This window comes from Gobius niger, assembly GCF_951799975.1.
Source record: "Gobius niger genome assembly, chromosome: 4".
NCBI lineage: Eukaryota > Metazoa > Chordata > Actinopteri > Gobiiformes > Gobiidae > Gobius > Gobius niger.
Window position 1 is genome coordinate 32,817,999 of NC_136855.1, and position 26,823 is coordinate 32,844,821.

A 26,823-nucleotide genomic window follows, 5' to 3' on the forward strand; every position below is an offset into this window, starting at 1 on the left:
TGATACGCCCCGCTCCCCTCCTGCCATGCCCTCCTATACTCACGGCATATTTGGACACATGAATAAAATATGGGCTTTGGCTTTTGTTTCATTTCACCAGAATAAAAAAGTCATAATAATAGTGGTGATAATTTCAAGCGGCTTGCCTTACATGCAACTACATTGCAAGTAACCTGTGTCCCTTTACGATCTTTTTTACACACTTATTACTAGGGATGCACCGATACCACTTTTCCTAGAACCGATACAAGGGCGAGTACTTCGATTTGAGTACTTGCACGACACCGAATACCGATACGAGTACAAGGCACTTTCTTCAACACACTTTTTATTTTACATTCAATATTGTTTTTCATTTTTATTGCACTGCCCATCATACACAGAACAGCCCATATCCAAAAGCTCCCCAAGGCTTGTGCTTTATTCATGTATCTATTTTTATTTAACAAAAGATGGTTGAGATGGTTACTTATTACTGCAGCTAAATGGTCTTTTTTCACCTTTACTACAGCTCTGTGTAGATAGAGCCCCTGTGCCAGAACTGTTAGCCGCTAGTCAGCCGCTAGTTAGCATCATTAGCCTGTATCTTGGAAACACTCCACACAGCAGCACAGACAACATTTAGCTCTGGTTAAATCCAGCACAGACTCTGATTTAGGGAGTTTAGTCTGTCATAAAATCAGCTCTATGTGGAATATTGTATTTCCACTAAAGAATTCTCTAGTTTGTTGCTGTCCTGTAGGAGAGCCGGCCACACGTCAAGTGGTATCGGTTTCTGGTATCGGGACTTCATGAATGAGTACAAGTATGAGTACCGGTACAAGTATGCATTACCCTCGCTAGCTGTCAATCTGCCTCTTCTGGCTTGTTGTGGTCAAATGCCAGCACTAGAATCAGAAAAGTGCTGCAGCTTATTGTGTGGTCCAGTGGATGTTCTTGGAAGTCATGGCGAAGGAAATGACTAAAAGTAACTAAAAACAGAGTCAAAACAGATCTCCAGGTATGTTTTTGATAGGTGGACAACAATGTAACATGATAGAATTCTTAAGGGTATCGATTTTTCCTTTAATATGTGAAAATAGGCTCTTTTTTGGTATTTCATGTTGAGCGATAATGAAAAAGTTGTTCTTCATCAATGCTGAAAAGCAATGCAATAGAAATGTCTAATCCTCAGCCTGCAACAGTGTACAGAGTGCAGTTCAATTATGGCTTAAAACAGATCAGTCTCCCTCAAAGTTGATTATTCATGAAACATAATGCATAGTGAAGGCAATTTGGGGGCTGGAATGGTTGGTGGAACAAGGTTTACGAAACATTTTCTACCGGTGGAAGAGAATTCTCAGCCCTTGAGGAGAGGGAGACAGCCTGAGCGCACAGGATTACTTGAAAGGTGAAACCAAACACAATCCCTGGTATGTTTTCAGTAAAAGAACAAGCGGGAGTAAAAGATCAAAAATGTTAGTTTAGTAACACGGGAACTGTGAAGCACAGCCAGACAACGTGCGGCTCGTCGGCCATCCCTGACAAACTCCCCTTCAACTTTTTTTTTTGACATTCGAAAATAATATCGCCGCTAAATTACGCGGACATTTCTTCTTTGTCGCGCGGCCCCGTTTTACAAGCGCACACGGGCGGGCAGGGAGACACATGTTTCCATCCTCCCACTTGCATGTGAATTATGGCAAATCCATTTTAGTGCCGAGGTCCAAATTTAGCAAAGGGGATGGATGAAGGGAAGGTGCTAGGAGACAGCTTTGCCATGCTACGTTTACAAATCAGGACAGTCAATCTGAAAGTTTAATATCATCGAAATAAATCACTAGGTCATGCTTGCACGCACCTTAGCCAGATATGCACGCGATAACGGCCAAGGCATTTATCACAGCGGGTCTAGAAATAGCTCTTGTATGGACTAACCTCTCTGCACAGGGCATGGCCGGGTCACTTCGGTTGGGGTCAGATTTGGAGAGTTTCCCAAGCTTCAGTCAATTTCCATTTTGCAATACGGTAATTACGTACTCATCACCTAACTTATATGTATCTGAAATGGTAACTAGATAGACAGCAGCAGGCAGCTTGCACTTGAAGATAGCCCAGATAAGTAATTGGGATTAAGTAGGTATAATCTGTTGATATGCCAATGCAGACCTTCTGTAGATCCACATACAACGGACGTCCCGGGCCAAATGTTCTGTGCCACTCCATACGTGCATGTGCGCGTGTGTCAGTTTAATGATGATCCCTAAAGCATTAGTGGCCATCGCCCTGTGCAGCATGACATCATGGGACAGTTAGCACAAACCTGTTCCATTAGCTTATTAGCGCACATGGGCCCAACTGTTTAGGTGTTGATGCAATATGTGGTGTTTGGAAAAATTTAATCTGGATCATTTCGTAGATAGATAGATAGATAGATAGATAGATAGATAGATAGATAGATAGATAGATAGATAGATAGATAGATAGATAGATAGATAGATAGATAGATAGATAGATAGATAGATAGATAGATAGATAGATAGATGTGAATGCAACAATAGCTGTTTAAAGTTGAATAATGCACAATATTGTGTATAAGTTAATGGCCACAATTTGGTCCCATATCTTTACAAGGAATAAAGTTAAACAATTTTGCATCCTATCGTCCCTATTGATACGATTTTTTTTGTGATAGAGCTATTTGAAAAAGTATTTGTTGTCGGCCATACACTCAAGCACAGGACTGTACATTGAAGACATGGGTGATATATCACTTAAAACCACTTGTATCTCTTCTCTTCCCCACACCTACATTACCCAGCCTGCCCCCTCCTCCCTCTGTCTACTCAGCCTCCATCCCTCTCTCTCCCAGTCTCTCCCCCTCCCTCCCTGGTTGTTCCCTGAAAGCCCTTAGTCACCTCAGTCGTCTGGGGTTGGGGTGGGGGCGGGTGCGCGGGAGGTGGCGGCGGTGGGTGCTTCCTCAGACAGCGTGACAGTGTGCTTAGCTTCGTTAAGCCTGCTACCGCTGCTCCTTCTCCTCAGCTCCTGGTCGCCGCTGATCGGAGAGCCCTGGGACACACACACACACATACACATAAGGGAGAAGATGAGGAAAGTGCTGAGTTCACTGCCACTACCACCCCCCCACTCCCTCCCTCCTCCTCCTCCCCCAGTCTCCGATCCACTGAAGGGGTTTCCCTCCTGGAAAGAGGAGGGGAAGGTGAATCGACTGCTGCACTGCTGGTAGTAACCTCGCAGTGCCTCGAGAGCGGCACTGGCTGAGGCGCTTGTTCAGTGGCCCGTAGGTGAACTCGCGCTTCCCATTGTTACACACTAACAGAATAAGAGAATATTGAGAAGAATGACAGTAGGTGTCAATTTTCTATAGATTTTGAAGAGTTCAGAGTATAGCTAATATATAATATAAAATAAAACTATGCCTACATTTTCTGTAAAATAGAATAAGAAAAAAGGTGATTCCACACTTTCCCTGTGTGAGAACTACGCCAAAACCAAGGCCAAAACCAGTCTTTCGTCATCCAATTTCTCAATATACATTCTGTTTATAAGACCTTTTATTTTAAGTGACTAATAATCAAAAATATTCAAAAACATTGCATGCTGGGCGCTAATTTATCCACCCAGCTCTTTTTGATAACATAAATTACTGTGTTTCATGAATCTCAATGAGTGATTCCAAACCTTGGGCTCAGGACCCAAATTGTGAGTCTCAACCAAAGAGGGCCTAACCATGGAAAATAAAGGCATATATTTTCATTAATTATTATTGCAGATTATACTTTGGAACTATTGAAAAGACTTTCCATAATATCGAACATTTTCTCAGGTTGGGAGACAGTGTTGGTGTTGCAAATGTGTCAACTGGTAAAATAGGGGAACTAATAATCTAGTATAAAAAATGAGTGAATGTATGTTGAATCAACTATTTTAAATGTGGGTGAAAGTACGTACTTTGGATGTTTTTAGTAGGAGACCATGGGAGCACAATGCAACAACAGAGCCACAGTGGACAGGTGAAAATATGTAAAAGAGTGTGCACAGTCCCCACTTTGCGACTAAACTCAGCGGCATCAACAAAATCGAGTGAACTGCACTTTAATTAAAATAATAATAAAATAATTAACAGCACTCCAAACTCTATAAATTATTTTAAGGTGATTTGTGCTGGGGGCTTAAGATAATAGCATAATTAGTTTTAGATAGAGAAAAAGGTCCCCACTGGCACTTAATGCAATGTTAACATGCTCGACTTGTACACCTTAAACTTGCCATTACGGCTGCGTTTAAAACATTATGCTGATTGGTACAAAGTGCAACACCGAAGTCTGTCTTATCAGTTCCCCGCCAGCGCTGGCTCCTCGCTAAAGCCCCCTCATCCAGAAAGTTGTTTTAAACGTCTGTGGTCCCAGCGCGCATTAACACACCGCGGTAAAAAATGCCTCCTCTGCCGGTATATATTTCATACAGTAGATCCTCCAGGCCATTAAACAACATTGTGACACCGCGGTTATTTACTATCCCGGGCGTTTTCCCCCCGCCACGTTTAATCAGAATTACCTAAAAACCTGCTGAATCAGAGACAAACTGGCTTTTTTCATGCTTTGTTTATGTCTATTTTTATGTATCTTTGCTTACTTAATCTTAAAAAGAGCATTTTTATGGAAGGATATGTTATGGGGGAAAGAAGAGTCACCGGAGACGAAGAGAAAATTACAGAAGTAGTAAAGCAGGGGTGCAGGTTTGTCAAATACAGAAGTGTTTATAGTCTTTATGATAAAAGCTCTGGTTGGTTTGAGGGAATTGGACGATGTTTCAAAAGGTAAATTGCACTAAACAACTCTAAGGTCATGTACTGTTAACAGGTAGTATTTGAAGTAGTTTGTAAACTCAAGTCGCCAGAGAAAATCTATATGAAAAGGAGAAACAAGTTCTCCTAAACTGTCCAAGAATGCTTATGTTAATACGCGAAAAGTCGAGGAGAGATTGGGTAACCTTGCCTACATATGACGATGCTATGATCAATTAAAATCTTCACTTTTCTGGCATACATTGTGCTTCTAATATGCTAAAATACCTGTTTGGAATCAATCTCCTTGATACATTAATGGAAATAAAAGCACCTTTACCAGTTTTTAACCAATCAGGTAGTTTACAGGAAGTATTTGAAGTAGTTTGTAAACTCAAATCACCATAGAAAATCTGTATGAAAAGGAGAAACAAGTTCTGCTAAACTGTCCAAGAATGCTTGTGTTAATATGCGAAAAGTTGAGGAGAGATTGGGTAACCTTGCCTACACATGACGATGCTATGATCAATTCAAATCTTCACTTTTCTTACATATATTTTGCTTATAATATGCTAAAATACCTATTTGGAATCAATCACCTTGATACATTAAGGGAAATAAAAGCACCTTTACCAGTTTTTAACCAATCCTGTAGCTGTATCCTTTACTCAGACTGTCTTATTTAAAGGATCTCAGAGTAAAGCAGTGCTCTCTTTTTCTCTATCTGTCTTCTTTTTTTTTTTGGCCTTAGAAGTGGTTTACCTTCGATTTCCTTTGCTGGGAAGGGATCACTTGAGACAGTAGGAGGAGGCGGATTGAAGGGGAATAAGACGTGGCTCGATACAAGTTAACTTTAATGGCGCGCGGAGACGAGATGGAGGGATTTGCGCGGCACGGCGAGAGGGGGCCTTTTCCGCGGCGGTTGCGAGAGTGTTGACAGCTGTGTTTGGTGCCGGGGTCAGGTACGCACACAAACAAGCGTTCACACGGCAGGGAGAGATCAGCTGTCTGCCGCTGAAGGAAAAGCTGGATGGAATAATGCGCTCCTCACCATAGCCATCTGATGTTAATTTCGCGCACGGGCCAGACCCTCCGCAAGCTGGTCCCTAAGCTGCTACCAAACACTGGGACACATGTAAAAGGTGTGGCGTCCTCTGGAACTGATGGGCCTGCTCAGACTGGAAGCATTGCATAGTCCCGTTTTGGTAATGGGGGTGTAACGATCTGTAAAATTCGTCTTTTCTCCAAATGATTTCACTGTATGAAATTGCAAACTTTGTGTCTTAATAGCCGTTCAAGTTCAAGTAGTAAGAAATACACAGACCTTGAGGGTAATTTTCTCCATTTCTGTAAAAAAAAAAAAGAATTGTCTTGATGTGCGCTTTTTCCGCCGGTGTTTCTCTATTTCGCTATTGTCTAAATAAGGTACACCTCGGATGCGCTGTGAATCTACATACGCAAATGCACCCTTTATTCTCTCTCCCCCTCTCTGTCTTTGTCTCGCCCTGCCACTCTCCACACACACTCATGCACACACTCATGCACACGCACACACGCACACACACACACACACACACACACATGCACACACACGCACTCTCTTCCATGGTACACACAGTGGGATAAGTCATGAGGAAATTGATGCCCATGTTTTGTGGGACCACCTGTTCATCCTGGATACAAGTCTGAGAGCCCAGTAAGGGTTAACTCTGTTTGTGGGAGGGAGCCAGGAGCACGCCGCCGCCTGTGTGTGTGCGTGCGCACGGTGGCCACAGAGGCGTGCGCGTGAGCGAGCTGGCACCGCCCCCGTCTGAAGCCTGCCCCATGAGTGGCAGACTGGCTCGGGCTGTCCGGCTGGGAGGGAGCCTAGCTATGGCTGGACCACCTCCCTATCGGCATATAGGCGCACAAACACACACCTAATCTCCGGCACATTCCACCGGGAGCGTCAGGCCTGGCCTTTAGACACAAAAGTTCTTCCATCATCTGTACTTCGTTGTACTTGGTTTCACCTCTCATCTCAAGTGGCTTCATCAGCAACTAATAGCGATTTAGCCAAAGGTTGTATCAATTATATACCGATCTAGCAGGGAGAGGTTGGGGTGGTACCAATAACACGGTACATCCCTCACAACTAAATATGGAAATACTCAGCCTGCTGTTAACGGGTCCTTAGTTGCTGACAAAGACTCTTAAGGTGAAAGGTAGACACTAAAACATCCCAATAAAGATGACAGCTAAAGATTGTTTTTCAACAAAGGAAAACTCTTCTACAACTGAGCGCTTACGCAAACAGCCCTGCCCTTGGCCAACCTGAAGTAGCGGCGGAATAAAAGAAAATATATGGATGTCAACAGAAGACGCTTATCTGTTCACCTTGAAGCTGGCGGCATATTGTCTTTATGTTTAATTACTTTGAATGTTTGCGTTTTACGGCCAATCTGCTGTTCTGTTGTGAGCAAATCTACACAATATTGTCTTTTCGTCAACCAATTACATTTATTTGTGCTTTGAAATGATTAACTACACGTTCATCATTGCCCTTGTGAAGCATCGAATATGGGATTTTGTAAATGGCCTACGGGAGACTTAACTCGGGCAAAAGGTTATAACTGTATTTTGAAAGAATTAATATGGACATCATTTTAGGGACTGTTCTGTGTGTAAATATCTAAGGAAGTAGAAGGTCATCAGAAGGTTGGGGTTTTTTAAGGATAGACTCCAACACTGACACTGTAATAGGCCATTTTGCTCTCTTCATCTGAAAACAAATAAATTGCCTGATTTTTACATGAAAGCTGCCTAATTAGATTTACATGGGCAATTGTAACTTTAAGATGTCCCAAACTGTATCAAATATGTCAACAAAATAAAGTTCCTCAATGCAATAGTCAGATTGTCGCCACAAATATGGCATTTTTTTTACCACTGTATTTAGTTCAAGGCTTTGGGGTGAAAAATGTGATAGCGATATAGCCGAAAATATGAAGAGCACATGGTATATGTCCAACTCTATAAAGAGGTAACTCCCTATTTATAGTGACGCCCTGGTGGCCTCCTTTAGAGCAGGTGCATCGTGCAACCTGAATTCAAAGTTCAAGTAATTAAGGCCTTTTTCCCGTATGCTTCCACTTACAGCATGAAGGCCAAAAACAGTAAAACTATCAAACCTGTACCATAAAGCATAGACCCGAAGCCGAATTGCTATTGTAAACACAGACTGACCTCCTGTCAGCCCCAGACAAACACCGGTGCACCGGAGCCACCTGAGCAGACAGCTCTCATCATTCTCTTAAACAGAGGCGTACCACACACAACAGACATCACCTCCAGGGAGGCACAGATGCCGACGGAAAAACCTGCAATCTCGTCTTTAAACGAAAAGGGGAAAATATTTTAAGGGGCAATGAATTTGGTGGAGCTGAATAGGATGTTGCTACATGTTTTACTAAAGGAAATATAATGGCAGACTATTATTAGATCACATTAATCACGAGTGTGCCAACGGCAGTGACAGGCGCGCTGAAAAGGATTGAAAACGCTGGTAATGGATATAAATTACCCATTGTGTGATAAAAGGATTTTTTCTTCACTAAGAAGGTAAAAGGAATAAAACAGTGTGAGAGCCACTAAACGCCGGGCGCCTGTTTGTGTGTGTGTGAGTGTCCTGCGCGTAATATGTAATAATACCGGGTTATCAGAGCGGGATTAAAATTTTAAGGGAATCAGATAGTGACAGTGCGGCCCGGCATTAAAGACGTCGCGGCGGCAGAAGAGAGGGGGATTAAAAACAGATGAAATTGGTTTGTAGCGCGCAGATGAAAGCGGAGGAAGGAGCGGGGGAAGGAGAGTGTGTTTTGACGGAGGTCTGTCAGGGCTTTTGGCACCGTGATAATGAGTCACATCTCCCGTGTACTGTTATTTATCGCCGACTTGGCTCGCAAACAAAAGATCAATAATTTTGAGCAAATCTAATGTTGTCCTCGCCGCTAATGCGCTCGTCCATCACATCTGCCATCCCCACCAAGGAGATGGACTGATTCCCTGTTTATTTGGAGATCAAATGCAATTATATCACATGGCTTTAATAACAGAGGAAGCCCACCCCCAACCCCAACCCCCCCCCGCCGCCCTCGCGTAAATAAGTGCAGCGCCTTGGATCACGCCGTGCATATGTGTTCATAGGATATAGACACGCTCAGAGGTGTCACGTATGTGTAAATGATAATACATGTATCCAATGGGCGACAGGATGCGCTGCCATTTTCGCGCATCAATCTTCATTTCTCGCTCAGACCTTGCCGTTGAAAGATGAAGTGTGTCAACGGGCCGTCCCCCCGCAACACAGAGCGCACAAACATCCGTCACCGCAACGCCGCCCGATGTTCGCCGGTTAGCCCCGCAGCACACGGGCGCGAGCAGACAGCCGATCCTTCACTGACAACTAGCCCTGGGTGAGACACTTTCCAGCCACCTGAACTCAATCAGGCCCCAGTAGAGGAAGCATTTGGGTATTTCATTTCATCTCCTTCCCCTTATTCACTGCAGCTACATTTGATTTATCTCTCCATGCCGCGCACGCCAACGCAAATCGCATTCAGAAGTCACTTTGAGTTCACTTTGTTTCCGAGTTGCTCCTCCACTGATCCTGCGCCGGTAATATCACAACTAACCGAGTTTAAGGGCCGATCCGCCGCGTTCCCCTCGGAGTCCAAGACACAAAGTTACTCCCTATCTTATCCGGCGACCATTTGCTGCAGCCCGGCATTAGTTGGAAGCGGGTCTCCTGATTTGGCACAAGTAGATCAAGTGCGCCCCAAGCCAATATCTCCAGTCGTCCCACAATAAAGGCGGTGGCAGGTGTAGGCCGCTAAGCTTCTTCACTTCTCCCCGGGTGAGGTGAGAGGAGCTAAACAATGACAGGCAAAGGTCACCTGGCCCACGCCGCCCCGTCCCACTGAGGTGTTGACCCAAGCCATGCACCCCCCCCACCAGGGGAACAGAGGGGGAGGGAGGGGGTGGCAGGAGCCTTGGAGAATGTCAAGCAAGAGCTGTTGGAGAGAAAAGCTTTGTAGTCTGATGTGGAGGCATTGATCTGTGCTCTTCGGGCCTGTTTTGATGCTAATAACTGTTTGCAGAGGAAATTATCTTTGGTCTCTTCATTTATACTTTATCTTCTTTATCTTTCTGTTTAGGATTGTGTGTCCTATCTTATTATTTTAGGATCACAAATGCAACCAGAGTATCAACGTTCCTCACAATTCATCATTTTGTACCTCTGTATTGGCATTAGACATGATGATATGGCACCTCAGTTTTGCTTCCATTCCAAACGAAGCTTTATGACTAATGGTAATCACATCTAACCTTAGAGTAAATTAAATTTCTTCATGACTAAAGCACGCACAAACAAATTTGAAAAACAGAGCGAAATCCTAATTGATTGAGCGAACGCAAAGCACGCGGTAACAGTGGCATCACTACAAGAGCGCAGTTTGCCAACAGGCGCTTGTATTAAAACCCCACCAAACGCCACACTTGGTTCGTGCCGACAATGCCAGGCGCTCAGATCTGGTAAAGCAGGTCAGGACCTTGGCAGAGGGAATAATGAAGGCTTTGACATAAGGCAGAGAGCGGGGGGGAGGCACACCACGCACCAAAGCAACCCCAAGAAACTCATTCTCTCCCTGGCCTCGGCCCTCGCAGCGGCCTGCCTCCCCTGCGGTTGGCATACCCAGACACCTTAGCAGCATGGCACGCTTCCGACATGCGCGGGGCAGTGTCAGGGCAGAGATAAAGGTCAAGGTGTCCGCAGGGTGAGGAGGAAGAAGACTTGAAAAGATAAGCGTTTCGGTTATTGGCTGTGATTTGATGAATTCATTCAACAATACATTTTATTTTCCTAATACTGTATGCATTCAAACACCAGAAGTTTCCTGTGTTGCACAAATGAGGTGGGCATTGTCACAGACCTCCTACAAAAGCGGCACGAATCGTCATCTCACTATGTCAATGGCAGAGATATAATACATGCAAACAGACTAACATAGTGCTAATGACACAACCACACATGCTCATCACTCGAACAGTATGACTCAAGCTAACACAAGCTAACAGGTCAGCCCCCTCTGAATCAACCAGAGCGGATAGAAAAATAGGTAATACTACACGCTGGTTTTCATCTGTCTGCCGAAATATATTTACACCTCAAGGTTGAAAGACGTCAGAGCTCCGCAGTGACACGGATTCGATATGAGAAAGCTTTTGTAATCATCATCAACACTCCCGGTAAGTAATCACGCCGCCACATTTCCCAACATGAATATGGCTGGGGCCGCGATGATCAAGTGGTGTTAGAGAGAGGTTCACGCCGACCATTTGTGACAGCGGAAAATGCCGGATTTTGTTTACGCACGATAACGGAAAGATGTGGGCTGGATGTAAAATGGACAGGATGGTGGTAGTAGCATGTATTTGTCATGCGGATGTACAAAACGTTTGTGGCATAGAGGTTCACATGGCAGAGCAAGGTTTGTTCTTGGTTGCAGCCTGATCGTGTCCAAGTCAAAGGTTGGTGGTGCCTCGTACAAACTGCAATGTTCTTCCTCACATGCTCACATGGGGTCTGAGAGCCCTTCCCCTGCAAAATCTTCACTCAAGCATTCTTATTCATTTTAGAGTATTTTAACACCCCTTTGATATCCGCTCTTTGTATACCCTTATTTCTCGAAATCCTCCTGAAGATAGATCTAGGGGAGGGCGCATTTGGCCCATAGTCCAGACGTTGCCCCTGTGGCAGGTGATTCAAGCCCGGCATATGCTAATGTGAATCAACTTTTGCCGATGACCTGGTTTCATTTGACCGATTGAATTTTGGGCCAAGTCAGCAAGATGCCAACCAAAATTTGGACACCCCTGATAAGGCCTCGAGAACAATTGGTGAAGTAGGAAGGACATGTGCGTCTTCTGTATGTTTCTTCACATCCTCTCCTCATTAAATTAAGAGACGACAGTGGTGCAGATGGGTGGAGTGGATCGTCTCGTGAATGGAAGGTGGCGGTTCGAATCCCGCCGGTGCACACTGCCGTTGTGACTTTGGGCCAGACACTTCACCCACTTTGCCTCCAGTGTCTGACACTGGTGCATGAACAGGAGTGTGAATAGGTGTGTGATTCCATGATGTAAAGCTCCTTGAGTGCCCTATTGAAGGTCGACAAGTGCTATACAAAGGTGACCATTTAAATTAGTGTATTAAAGGAACAGGCCACCGTTTTTCCATACTGAGGTATGTTCTTACCTGAGCTTAGACGAGTTGATGCGTACCTGTCTGGTCTTTATGCGTGCGCTCAGTCACGCACAATGACCAAAGATGTTTTTATCATTTGGCCTCTCCCAGTATATTCCTATAGCTCCAAACGGGGGTGAAGTTGGAAGCTACCACGCTCTTCCACGGGCACGCACAAAGACCAGACAGGTATGTATCAACTCGTCTAACCTCAGGTAGGAACATATCACAGTATGGAAGAACTGTGTGCCTTCAGTCACGCACAATGGCCAAATGCTCTCCAATATACTGGGAGAGCATTTGGCCTCTCCCAGTATATTCCTATAGCTCCAAACGGGGGTGAAGCTAGAAGCGACCACACTCTTCCACGGGCACAAAGACCAGACAGGTACGTATCAACTCGTCTAAGCTCAGGTAAGAACATATCTCAGAATGGAAAAACTGTGGCCTGCTCCTTTAACGCATTACAATTAAAATACCTGAATATCTACATCAATCCCACGTCATCTGATCAAAAGTAACTGAAATAAGTTGCTATGTCTTTCTTCAGAACGTGGAAACAAAGCGCGTCGAGCGTGTTGTTTTGGTTGCCTTTCTCCCGGTCGCGAGCTTCCGTTCAGTGCTGGGGGATCCTCTGACATGTATTATCTAACGGCAGACTGACAGGAGGCCGCTGTTCCCAGTATCTCTGCCTCTCTATCTGAAGCGCAGCATTCGGAGAGCTCTCGCTGCCGACTGACACCATGCCGCTTGCCTTTAGTTCCCTTACACCTATCTCTCTCCCCTCTCCCCGCGTCGCCTGTGGGATTTGCGCGCACTAAAGAGCCGTGTCAAAGAGCTCGACAAGGGCTGACGACTCCCTCAGCCAGCCCTGTCATGTTCCCCGCGCGCCTTATGCATCCGCTCTCTCTCTCTCTCTCTCTCTCTCTTTCTCTCAACTCCGCAATCCTCTCTTGACTCGACTTCTTCCCAAAGCATTTTAACTTGTCACTTTTTTTTTTAAACACACATATCAAAGGCTAGGATAAAGGAGGGGGGAAAAAAAGAGACAGATGTTTTATTTTTTTTTCCCCCTCTTGTGCCATTCTCCGGGAGCACAATGCGGCGTTTCGGAGAAGAGAGCAGAAAGTAAGACGAGCCAAAAAGAACAATTTGCCGGGATCCCTTCGCAATCCCCACTGCAAAGGCGACCGGCAATACATCATTTGTATCGATGCAATATTAAATTTCAATATCGCATGTCAAAAGGTACAAAATGATAGATCATAGCCTAAGTAAATGAATTATTAAAGGGCGTACGCCGTCTGCGCTATCGGCTTCTCTTACAATCAGCTGTGTCAGAGGAGTAGACGTGGCGATACCGGCGTCGTTACAAAAGCATTTTGTTCCCCCGGCTTCTCTATATCTTTTGTCACTTATTAATGTTTGCAAATCCTCAATTTCTGCATTTCTCCGTAAAAGCACAGCGTATATGAAAGTGTTGCAGATAAGAAAATGGCAGGGCTTTTTTTTTAACGACTGTTTGGACTACAAAGTGGTTCTTTGGTTCTCTAGAAAGGCGGCCTGTTGAACATCTTTACGACCTAGTTTAAGAACCGATTTAGTCCTGATTTAATGCTGCTTTTCCCCCCGGTTCAGTCCTCACACTTGTGTTAAACGTACACAATTGAATTTGGTGTGCGGCTCTTTGCAGAAAAGAGAAAACAATGGCGATGTGGACCCCAAAAAGGAATTGCGGAATCCAGGGATGAAAGAGTATTTGAGTGAAAATGGCTTGTCTATTGGTCAACGGTATGTGGGGTTTCATGGTAAAAGGACTCATTAAACTAAGTGTGTGAGAATACAGGACTACTTTGACATGAAAGAAGCTATTCCAGGTGTGTTTTAGATGAAGAAGCAACATTTGAACATATGGCATCAATGCTGTTTTCTCAGGTGAACTTTGAACAGGCTCGTGTTTCATAGTCAAACACTTGCTAGTCTAGACGATTCTGTCCTCATGACTTCTTTGTGGAGATCTATCAATTGAAACGAACCCCTCTGGATATGTTTTCGAAGAAGGGACACCGACATGGTAGACATCTCAAAAGTCTTGTCCAAAAAGTAGCCTCTTTACGCCAGGAAGTACCAAGCAACAGCCAGTTCCTGTATGATTGATGTCGTCTTTCTTCCAGTACGGGCCCCGTGAGCTTATCTCTGCACTCTCCACTGATAGACCCACTTGGCTCGTCGCACCGCTGTGGCACATTGCAGCGGGTACGGAGGGGATGTAGTGTTTTGACGCTAATTTACAGCCGGGGTCAGAGTTCGAGCGGCTGACACCACATCAAATGGAAGCTGACAGGTAAAGAGGGGAGCGAGGAGGGAAAGGGCGACATGATGGAGAGGTACAAAAATGCTTGTCCGACAAGCTTCAGATCTTTTTTTTTTTTTTTACACAAGTGACACGCGACAGGAGCGGTTTTACAACATCGACCGAAAAATGGGGGGGAAAAATGAAATTGTGGGTTGCGAAGTGAAGGGAGAGGTAAGAATTGAGTTGTCCCAGGATTAGGAAGTACACAGTTTTAGGAAGACTAAGTGTCTGCTGGTATTGACTATGACATATATTACCTTGCAATAGTTTGTTTTGGCTATGTGGGTCTTAAGTAGTTGGTCCTCACTCATAGTTCAGGACTCAAAAGTGGGTCAGGAAACCATTTTTAGTGGGTCGTGTGCTTTTGTCCAAAATGTATAACTTTTTTTCTCCAATTATTGTAGATAAACTGCCTGACGCTACAACGAAAGGTCACACGCTTTGATATTTTGTTGAACCGCCATAGCTTTGATTACAGCACTGTGGCATTAGTTCAGTAAGCTCCTGCAATGTCAAATGATCCAGTGTTGCATTCATTTTTCACCAAGATCTTCCGCAGCACATCCCAAAGATCCTCAATGTGGTTGAGATCTGGACGATGGTTGGTGGCCAATCCATGTGTGCACATTATTTTCTTGCACCCTGAACAATGTGAGTCTGAGGGAATCCTGGCATTGTCATCTTGGAATATGCCCAGAAGAAACCTGTTGATGGAATAACCTGGTCATTCAGGATGTTCTGGTCATCAGCTGATCTCATTCTTTGAGTGCATAGCGTTGCTGAACATAGACCTCACCAACTGCACCGACAATAGATGATAACAGTTTCATCCAGGTAACGTCGGAATCACAAAGAGACCAACAGAAGGCGAGATGTGTCTCCATGTTCTGCACTCTGTTCCTTCTCAGAAAACATATCGTTTCTCCAACTCTTCTGTCACTGAACTGTTGAATTCTGAAGGGAGTGTGTTTGTTAAGTATTACTGACGATTTGAAATGTATTGTCATAGAACTATTGCTGATCTTGTCTGAACTGTTGGGACTGACACACAGCGTGATGTGTTAGGCTACGTCATATGAATTGACCTTTGGGACCAATAAAGTTTTCTGAATCTGATCATACTGGTCTTTGTCTCTTCTTGGATATGACAAAAGGGACTGCCGTACGCTTTGCCCGCTTTACCCACCGCCCACTTGCAGCACCAAGTATTTTCTAGCGGAAGCCGTTCTCACAACCGGAGCTTTTGTAATTTTCGCCCCTTGTGAAGATCCATCTCTCCGCTGTGTCACAGGCTGTTAATGAAAGCTGCCCTTTAGTTCAGTAGGAGCGGGAGGTCTTTATACTTATGTCCGCGCTGACCCTGCCTGCGCCCGCTCTTTACCATCGCCGGTGCTTGCGTGTGTGTGTGTGTGTGAGTGCTCTGTCCTGATCTCTCATTCCCGTTCCCGGGGGGGTTTAATTGCCGCGTCCAGATTGCCGGGCCTGGTTAGTCCCTGGTCGCCCCCAATGAGGAAGTCACAGCCTCCACTTAGCCTCCCAGATCCCGTGCAAACCAACACAGGGCCCCTCCGTGTTAGCGTGCTACGGGTTGGCAAAAATTCAATTTCGCCCACCCCCCCTCCCTCACAGTCATTTTTGTCTTTCGTTCTTTCTCTCGCGTTCTCTTTCTTGTGTATTGTAGCCTGCCGTCTTGCCCTTAACGACGCTACCCCCATTCTCCTCCCGTCTCCCTTCGACAACACAGTGGAGTCGTTAGGACCCTCTCTTCATTACTTCAAAAAACCAATCATTAGACACCAGAGTATATACGTAATTAGAAAATCACTTCCTTTGCAATCCCGGCTAAGTAGTTTACATACTGTAATTACAGGGACAAAATCAATTTTTAATCATTTCACTGATTGGGCTCATCAGCTCGGTAGGAACATTGTATCCTGCTTGTTGTGCGAAAGCAACATCTGGGCTAAAACAATTACCCTTTTGTGTTGCCGAGCGCCTCTGAAAATGCCTTGCTGCCACTTCCCCATGTCGTGGACGCGCCGCTCCTGCCTCTCCTCTGCACTCGTCTTCTTCACTCGTCTGTTCCACTCGCTCATTCGCTCTTTCTCTCCCTCTCACTCTCTGCCCTTGACTTGGACATGGAGGATCACATTTAAAGCTTTATAAATCAATACGCTATAATAAGCTGCTCTTGACGGAGGGTGGGGGGGAGTGAAAAGCAACATATTGCGTTTTTTAACACCTCCCGTGTTTGGTGCGCGTTCTGGTGCCCTTGTTGTTATTGTTGTCATGTTTATTTTTCTGCCTTTTTTACATTGTTGCCTTTTAGAAAACAGATTTTGTTTAGCCCTGGAGAAATATCACTTTATTACCACGTTTGCAGAGCCTACAATATGTGCAAAGGGGGATGTGAAAGAAGCTTTTAAAGAGAGTAAGTTATAAAGGCGGGGGAAGGCGGTGCAGTGTGTTTTTATTCAAGGAAGACATAAAAACATAACGTTAAACTATGTCTTGTGTCTGGATGTCTCACCCTTCAGCGGCTAATAAAATGCTTTGTATTCTTGTCTGAGAGAGGCCTAATCGATCCACATTAGTCTGAACTCTCTCTCTCACTTTGAAAACTCAGGAAATCTGATTTCAGAGGGATAAAAAATCGGTTAATGCATTGATCACTCAGGCTGTATGCAAATCACATTTGCCTCAATTTTTTTGCCGATCAATAGCATTAATTAACGGCTTCGTTTTAACAGCACCCCACAATCCCGTTAGACTTCATGTCTAACCCTATCCTTCTATCTTTCTGTCCCTTTATCCTTCTATCTTCCTATCTTTCTATCCCCTGTCTGTATCCATGTAAATGAAGCGTGTGTGGCACAGGACATAAATCAGCAAATTCAATTTGACCATGAGCTGGTGCTAACAGTAAAATACGAGCGCTAAGGCGCGCTCAGGTAGATCATCCAGATTGGCCTTAATACCATTTATTTATCACAGTCTGAGATGTGCACTAGAGGAGTTTACTTCTGTACCTCGGAGTTTCGCTGCCAGCTTCAGTTAATTGAAATAATATGCATGTGTGTGCGCACAGAGGGAGTGCCCTGTGTGCTAACTAGCCTAGCTGCTGCCAGAGCTGTAGTGTGTGGGATTAATAATGGACGCTTTTTGAAATTATTATTATTCCCAAAATGCTCTTTTGTGATTTGCTTTGAAGGGCGTGCATGTACATGTGTATGTGTGCTGAGGGGGTGTTAAGTGAGTAGGGGGAAGGTGCTTTGTGGAGGGGGCTTGCTTGCTCATTTGGAGAGCTTTTCCAATTATACAATTAGTGAGGAATGTAGGCCAGCGGCCTTGGTGTTCTCCTCTGCCGACCCAGGGAGCAAGTGCTTTACTTTAGATTCATCTGCCTCATTCACATTTATCACAATAGCATGTAGTTATACACAGTGCTGCTGCGAGGAGCGCTTTGAGATCTGTAGTTGTTGATGTCACCACAATGAAACCCTGTATGACCTATTAAAGCACACTGCGACCCCCTCTGACCCCTGGGTTGCATGTGAAGTGGGTTGCCTGTGAACAATCTGCCAGGCCACACTGGTGCTGACAGATAAAGTCACAGGGTCCGGCCTCTTTGGTCGAGTCCTGTTTGTTTAGTTTTTGTGAATCTGTTTTAGTAAACCAGCAGGCCGCTCCTCTGTGCCACTTCTCCCCGTGCACACTGAACACATATGTGTGTTAGTGGGACACTCGGCCGGCCACTGGATCTCCTCATTACGGCATTTTCAAATGCACTGTATTGTACCATGATTTATGAAAACACCAACATGTTTTATCATTTCTGATCTGCACTGGGTTTCAAACTAGCAACAACAGCCAAGTACCATCTGTTAGCATGCGGATTTTCTCTAATCTCTCTTTACTGATTACGCGAACCTCTTAAATAATTATCCCACAATGTAAAAAAAGCTAAATAATTATAATCATTAACTCGCACCAAGGCTGCCACTCCTCCATCAACTGCAGGCTGTCAGGAGAGAGATACCACAGCAGAGATGCCAATCACGCCTTATTTAGACCAGCGGGAAGGAGGGCACACAACATGACAATCTTAACCCAACTCCACTCAAGAGGTAACGGTGAGAAAATGGACCCTTCTCAGCCCTCCGCCCAGGCACCCGCTTCCCCTTTTGAGAAGGTTGTTTATAGAAACAGGAGAAAATGGAGCAACGTTCCAGTATCCAAACAAATATTTTTTACCGAAGTGTGAGTCATTTTGAGAGAAAAAAAATCACGTTTATTGCTGGGATTAAGGAACATTTCATTTTTTTCAATATTAGTTCTTTGATGCTCATACCTGAAAGACACTTTTTCTTTGAGCAAAACCATCCTTTGCTAGATGTTTTAATAAAGATTTATTCCAGGAAAGAGGTTTATTGTTTTTTAAACTTAACAAAATTGCTCTAATGCACTTGTGACAGTCATAGCCTTGGAATATTAAAGAATCATTGAATCTTGCAATACATTCAGGCAAAGAGCAGCTTGTTTTCTTCTGCTCCCATTTTACGATGAATAAAAATCTACATCCGCAATCTATATTTTTTTCCCCCATATCTTGTGTTCAATCTATACTCAACCATTGTGCGGGAGGAAAACTTACTGTTCTGGTGACAATGCCGTGGCAGCAGAAGTCAAGCAGCCTTTGTGTAACAGGTGTGGCTTTGTCATTTACAAACGCAACCTATTCATTTCGAATTAGAGCAAGACACTCAAAGTTCATGACCTTAATCAAAAGGCATTCTGGGAAATGAAGGAAAAGTCAACCCGCTGATTACAAAGCGCGTCAAAAAAAAACATTGTCTATTTTGATAATACCTATTGGCCTTTATGTGACTTTTGAAAACGGCACATGTTATGATTCCTGCATGGGAATAGAAGTGAGATAACGTCTGATATCTGAGACACAGGAAAAAATGCATTCATAAAATAAAAATGGGGTCCGAAACTACTTATGCTACTTGTAGATCTAATTGTAGGGACTGTGCATGTCATTAAATGCACAGAAACACTCAAACATTCAATTGTATGTGGCCTGTTCACATCCATGACTTCCCCTCTGGGCTCTGGGCCCAGAGGGACACTAGTGTACACACAGTGTACGTGGTTCCATTAGTGTGTATTGGGGCCTCCGACCCAATGCAGGGAAGTTGCAAGCATGGTTTTCTGGCCAGACACCAGAGAGAGATGAAATAATTATTTATTAAGGTAAAGGGGGGAACTGAAACACCTGAAGGAAACCTCCATAGGCACTGGAAGAATATGCTACCTTAATTTTATTCATATTGCACTTTACATCCCCCCCCCCCAAAAAAAAAAGTCTTGTACACTCTCATTGGGCCATAAAGATAAAATTAAACTAATAATCAAACCCGGGACCTCTTGCTGCGAGGCAAGCTCCCTAACCGCTGTGCCAAGTTAGTTAAATGCATCTTGAAATGTGATAATGCTTGTTATTAAAGCAGTACTAAGTAACTCATGCCCCTAGAAGCCATAAGCGCTACTGCAGGTGTCGTAGCATGTTACGTTTTTTTACTCATTAATTGTCCGTGAGAGTAAATACTACGCTGACAGCAAAGACAAAGGGAGAGAGGGATATTGTACATCCAATTACACAATTAAGATATTTTTTTTCACTCAAATGTGGCTGTAAATACTGTTTAAGTGACGCTAGCCCACAGTTAGCTTTGCCCGTTAGCCTGTTAGCTTCTTCTTCGTGGTTCCATTAGTGTGTATTGGGGCCTCCGACCCAATGCAGGGAAGTTGCAAGCATGGTTTTCTGGCCAGACACCAGAGAGAGATGAAAGAATTATTTATTAAGGTAAACAAGTTACTTATTACTGCTTTAAGTGAAATAACAGCAAGCAATACAGAGAGCAGTTTAGTCAAAGTTGTGGGCCAAGACAATGTTCAAACTAGCTGGCATTCGCAGTTGTAGTTATAAAATGTGCACAAAATGTCTCATTTAAAAAAGAGCCCAAAAATATAAACTGTATCATTATAAGTCATTGCTAAATCAACCAATTTACAACCCAAATTTGCATTAGCCTTAGAAGTCTTATCTTCATGAGGATTTTTGAATCACTGTCTTGCACATTCTTTCCCACATAACACGATCTTGACTTGCTCTTATTCTTGCCTTTATTGACACATAAGCCCCAAACCCTGTCTGTTTCCCTCATATGTGCACTATCTTAAGTTTACACGCGCAGTTAAAGGCATGCCTTTACTGGCCTGATGTTTTACACAGGCCAGGGGGACAGCTGCCTTATACATCTGAAACCGCGGCGAATCTTTTTCAATAAAATGTTATAACATGAATTTTCCAGTTCCAAGAGAAAAGGTTTCCATTGATTAGCACTTTACAAGCAATCAATTTTTACAAACCGGCCTGACCCCAACCTCTTTTTCTCTATTTCTGCGAAAGTGGAGTCTCCGGACGACGGCGAATTAAAAAGAAAACAGAGAGCGGAGCGGACGAGTAATTACTGGAGAGAGCAGGAGGAGGAGAAAGACAGTGTGTGGGGTTTTTAATAGAGGCGGGTGCAGATATAAGCACAAAAGCAGGCATGCAGGGAAAGTATGTTTAGAAGTGGCCCGATGGGGGCATGAGGGGCCTGTAACTGTGGGTTTGGTTGGAGAATATGGAGAATATGGGGAACAGGGCGATGTGGTCATTCTTATATCTGATTTTGTGGCCACTAAACAAACGTTCACTTGCTTTGTTGAAAACCACATGTATTTATTTTGTTTTGCACTTTTACAGATTAAGTCGAGACTCTACATTATATTAATCTACTTTAGTTTTGTCTTATAAAGATTAGGCGTTTAATGCAAAAATATGGTCAAAATTGTGACGAAATCTATATAATGAATAGAGACAGATTGGATAGTACATTGTAAACATTTTTTTCAATTTCAGCTGTTTTAACTTAATAAATCAGTCTAGAATTTGGGTATTCAAAAATCACTCTAAAAGCTAAAATATTGTTAAGTACAAGATTGGACAGTTGGAGTCTGCATCTTTCGGCGAAAACGGGCCCTCAAGTTTCTTTGCCGTTTTCACCAGCTGTATCTTTCTTTCCTTTTATTTGTCTTTATCTTTCATTTAACCAAGAAAGTCCCACTGAGATTTAAGTTGTTGTCCTTTTTCAGAGGAGTCCTGACCCCAGAGGTGACCCTATTGTAGGCCTTTTAACGAATGTCCCCCCAAAGGAACCATTTACGCAATGACACCGGACCTGCTGTACTTTGATTTTATTATGTATCTACTAAATTCCTCATCTGTACCTTGACATATGTATGAATCATGGGCTTCGGTTAGCTCTCTCCATCCTACACATGGGATTGGGGGTTTACGGACTACAGCAGCACTGATTACAGACAAGCGCGCCAAGTGAGCCATCCAAGACTCACCCTCACTTGTACCTGTCACCTAGACTTCCATCGCTCACACAAGCCCCCATAAGATTGAGGAAAGATGGGGCCTTCTCCTTCCGTAAATGGCTCGCACCTGTTATCCACGTCAACTCCATCTCCGTGTTGTCTGCTCGAAGGTTTGAAGGCGTTCTGGCTTCGTGACAAGCAAAGGGCCGTTCATAATACGAGCTCATATGGAAACTTTTGTCCATCATTACACGGTATAAACGTGATGGTTTGATAATTTCATATCGTTATTATTGTTAAATTGCACATGCGCTCATGAAGGATTGTTATTAGCGCGAGAGGAAGTAGGTTGCAAAGCTGAATTCCTGGAGTAATGAAGAATAACATACAACGTAATAGCTTCCATATTAGAAGAGAATGGGGAGTGTGTTTTTTTTTTTTAAAGGTGCACTGCTAACAAAAGGGGAAGGATACAGAACATCTTTCCCGGGCGACAGTGGCCCTATGACCCGAAGACTGGTGGTTGGATCCCAGTTTAACTCTGTGCTTATGCTGTTGTGTCATTGGGCAGAACACTTCATCCTATGAACAATTTTCTCTCAAAAAACTCAACAGAAGACATTTTTAGTCATCGTTAACCTGTAACTTGCCATCCCCCTGATCAGGGGTCTAGGGTTAGGGGTTAGGGTTATGATTAGGGTTCGGAACGGCAAATGTCATCTAAGTTGTGTTTCACTTTCTCATATCTCACACATACTTTTCGAAACTAGAAGGACTTGGCTTTCAAATGAGGTATCACACTGACATATAGGCTGTAAGCTCTCCTGACAATATGCTGTGGGATTTGGATAGCTGCTAACTCTATTCCTAACCCTAAGATGGCAGATAACAGGTAAACTCCTCTACTCTCACAAGCAACTTTGGCCACTTTAGTTTAACAAAATCTACATCTGCTTTGTTTATAGTGAGAGAATTAAACATGCGCTGGGCCTAGATACCTGACTTGATCTGATCTTGATCCAGGGCCTTGTGGTACTTGGACGGTTGATGTGAAAAGTTTGAAAACCACTGATGTAGATAACTCTATGTACATACAGCAAGAATCAATCCATTTCTAAATAAAGTGTTGCTATACTGTGGCCAGTGAGCAAAAAGAAAAGGCCCTTCCAAGCACACCAATGGCGCACACTCAAACAGAACATTCACTCATTGGCAAAGTTGGTTGAAGTGTCGCGCCAAAGGACACGAAGCGACAGTAGATGCCGCAAGTCGGAGATGCATGGAACCATCAACCTTTGGAGCTGTGGCCAAACGCTCTAACCACCATCCCGTTAGACAAGCATGAATAAATCAGTATCAGTAGAAAAGGCTTTACCTGTCATTATGAATCGAAGTTATTACATTTTACTTGAGAAGATCGCTTGCTAAAGAGGCAAATAACTCTCTGACGGAAAGCCTCGCCAAACCAGTCAGCCCATCCGATAGACTTTTCGCAGATAAACAAAAACAAACGACGTGTTCGCGTTCGGTGTGTGGGCGAGAGTGAATGTGACAGACACCTTTAATATCCTCCGCTCTCTTTAGCGCCCGATCGATGGGTGCGATCGTACCTGTTTGACGAACCCGATCGGAACGGCGGATGTCAGGGAAGACGCTTCGCGGGACAGCTCCGAACAGAAGGCGTTGGAGAGACGAATCCAGATCTGCAAACACAACACACACCGGGGGAAAATTCACGGTTAGAGATATTTGAGGCGCGACAAGTTTGCGACAACATGCTATACCAACCCACGCGAATTCAGCCATTTCTGGGAGTTCCTGTGTTAAGATTTCCCGTTTCGCATGTTTACTGGTAATCACATAGACATAGATAAGGTTCAATATCACTCTTTTGGACTGATTGTTGGTTTGAGATCACTTGAGACACCTGGTCGAGCAAGGCTTGCAGCAGACGAAGAAGAAGAGATGTAAATCAATCATTTTTCAGCCCCTTATGAGAGACCAACAGGCCCGGTTTGAACCATGGCCGAAAATGGATGGATGGATGGATGGATGGAAATCATGACACTGCGCAAAGCCTTCTCCAGCACGTCCCAAAGACTCTCAATGGGGCTAAGATCTGGAAGATCCATGTGTGAAAATGCATTATTGACTTGGTAGTTCAAATTCAGGTGACAGATCTTCCTTTAGGGACTTAAAAGCATCAAAGCAAAACCCAAGTCATTACCATCTTCAAGCTACGGCATTACATGTGTTACGTCATAGAAAAGGAGCATCATCCAGGAGTCTTTGTCTATAATATGGTTTACGGGAAAAATAGCACCACGGTAAATAAAAACAGGAAGCTCTCATCTCCCAGCTGCCAGTGAAGCCCACACAGCAGAGCAGAGAGCTGTTATGTGATCCAGCCTTGAAGCCCCGCCGCTAAACTCCACAAAAATAATCAAGTCGGCACAAAGTATGCACGGAGAAGGCTGCCACTCCCCTTTAAAGAAGAATGGAACGCAGAGGTAAACACAGAGGATATGAAGTTTGTGCCGCGCTCCCACTTCAAAAACTAAGCTTTGTTTAAAATTCATATTTCCTTACAGCTGCCGAAAACTCCCTCGGTTTACTTTTCATTCTTTGTGACATTTACTTAAACCTGTCGGAGTTTGCTAAGATAATAATCGGCGACGGTTCCTGTTTTGTATGTTGACGTGAATCTTAAGTGCGAAATTGCTGTTTCTTTTTTGCATTGCAAAGCGAATGAATGCATGTCAATCACGCTCTTTTTTAAAAATGATTATCAGATAGACTAGTATAGCCAATGAAAATTCAAAGTGATGTGTTATGCTAGGTCCTGTAAAAAAAATGTTAACTAACATGTTGAACAACTTTAAATAACCAAAAGGATTGTGGAGTTTGTACCGGAAAAAGAAAACTTGTTTTGGTGATCCACAAATTGCATTGCTGGATTCTGTTCTGTTAGGTGTATTTAGTATTAAGTATTACATATATTCGAAAGCTGTTTTGAATAAAGCATTAACAATATGTTACAAAACCATTTGAACACTGTATGTTCCATAACATTTGAGCAAAAATCCTTGGAAATGTTTTCATCAAATTGTGGCAAAACAAGACTAAAATGGAACTAAACTAGGAAGATCATGACTCAAACTAAACTATTGCATATTCTTAAGTTTCCCTTTTTGTTTTTTGTTTTGTTTTTGGCTTTATCAGGAAATAAATGTGTTAATCTCAGTCAAACAGAAGACCTCAGTGATTTTGCGGGGGAAAAAATGCAACTATTGTGTCACCTACTATTGTGTTGATATATTGATATATTGATATCTTGGTGATATATTTATATATACATTTTATATCAGAGTCCACTAAATCGATAGAGCTGGTCATTTCTAGATTCAGACAACCAATGGTCTCTCTCGAATTGTACTTTTTATATAGCTTTTGGCAAATTTTAATTAATCAGTCAACTAGAAGACATTCAATCCGTGTCTGCAATTACTAACATGGCAGTGTTTAAAAAGAGGACCTGAATTCTCTGGATATTGGGGAAGCAGAGGGAAGGGGGGGGGGGCTGCACAGATGTGGAGGGTCTTCCAGGAGGGCCACCCAGATCCAAACTGCACTATCTTTTTCTTTTTTCCTCCAAGGCAGCATCCCGAGGAGAACTCCAATAGACGCCAACACACGCGCTCCCCTCACACTACTCCACAACGTTGCCTTAAGTCACAAACTAAATTGGCTCCCAGGGGCATAGCGACTACCTTGTTCACCAAAGGCATTGTGTATGTTTTGCGAGTGCTTAGCATATGCTGCCGTAACCTGAGCTCGCTCCCTCTTTCTCTCTCTCTCGCGCTCGCACAATCGCGCACGCTCGCTCACACACACTCGCACTTGCCAGAAGTCGCTCTGTTTTCTCCCTTTTTACGAATTTCCCATCAGGCCCTTAATTAAATTTAAAATAGTTCACATCTACCTATTAAAGCATGGAGCGCAAAACCGCCCACCAGACGAACCTCGACAGAGACACCGGGTTGATGGAGGCTGAGGGGGGTGGGGGGGGGGGGGGCACAGGTTGACGTTAGAAAGCAGCTCTCAGATCACACGCAATAAGGAATGTCACGTCGGCGCTTGATTCTGTCATAGGAGATTCTGAGGCGTAATATGATGTATGTGTGCTCAGTGCGGTGTTGTTTCAATGCACTGCCGGAGCTCGCGTGGGTCGGTTGAAAGGGCAGCGCTGCTTTAAAAGTGCATTTTCCCTCCTAAATAGCGGTTAATTGCTGTTTTATAATCAGCCTAAATGCGGCGTTATTAAAGAGGTTCGCAGACAGCGCTCAAAGGGAAGCGGGGCAGACAGGTAATTGTTCCCGCCGAGTGAAATATCACAGCTGAAGCTACTGACACTTGATCGAATGTGCAACATCTATGATTTGATATTAAAGCGCAGTCTGCAGTAATGAAAAAGGCTAACGTTTTAAGACAGTGTAACCTTTGCTGTGTTTACCTTATTAAAGAGTGTGCTAGCGCAGTGCACACAGGGGGAAAACAATGTGTATAAAGCGCCAGTGTTTAAGCAGGCGAACAGTAAAGTAATAGGCAAGAGCAGTGAAGTGTTGATTCTACAAAAGATGTGAAGGGAAAAATGCACCTTAGCACGCACGCACACACAAACATACAAGTAAACAGCCCCCGCCCCCTCCCCCCCGTCTCAATATACTCCCACCGCACGGCCCGCTGCCTGGCAGCCCAAGTTAACATTTTCAGAGAAAATATTCCTTGCCTCCAATAGTCCGATGTAATTCATTTTCCATCTCTGTTCATTAATCATTGTTAAAATTAGTGATCCATTTCTTCCACTCTGCCATCTGCACTCAGCTTCCTAACAAACATGACACCTCAGCGCATAATAAAAGCTGACAGCTACGAGGAGGCCTTTCCAAATAGCTTTCT

General features: G+C 43.8%; 1 protein-coding gene across 7 annotated transcripts in view; it reads right to left on the minus strand.

Annotated features, from left to right (window-relative positions):
- znf536 (zinc finger protein 536) overlaps window positions 1–26,823 on the minus strand; it is a 322,643-nt gene that overhangs the window by 254,963 nt on the left and 40,857 nt on the right. For all 7 annotated transcript variants that reach the window (XM_079554661.1, XM_079554656.1, XM_079554657.1 and 4 more), the window contains exons 2-3: window positions 23,475–23,567; window positions 2,898–3,048 (exon numbers count right to left, since the gene is read on the minus strand). The gene's annotated coding sequence lies outside the window, so the exon portion shown is untranslated. The remainder of the gene's footprint in view (window positions 1–2,897; window positions 3,049–23,474; window positions 23,568–26,823) is intronic.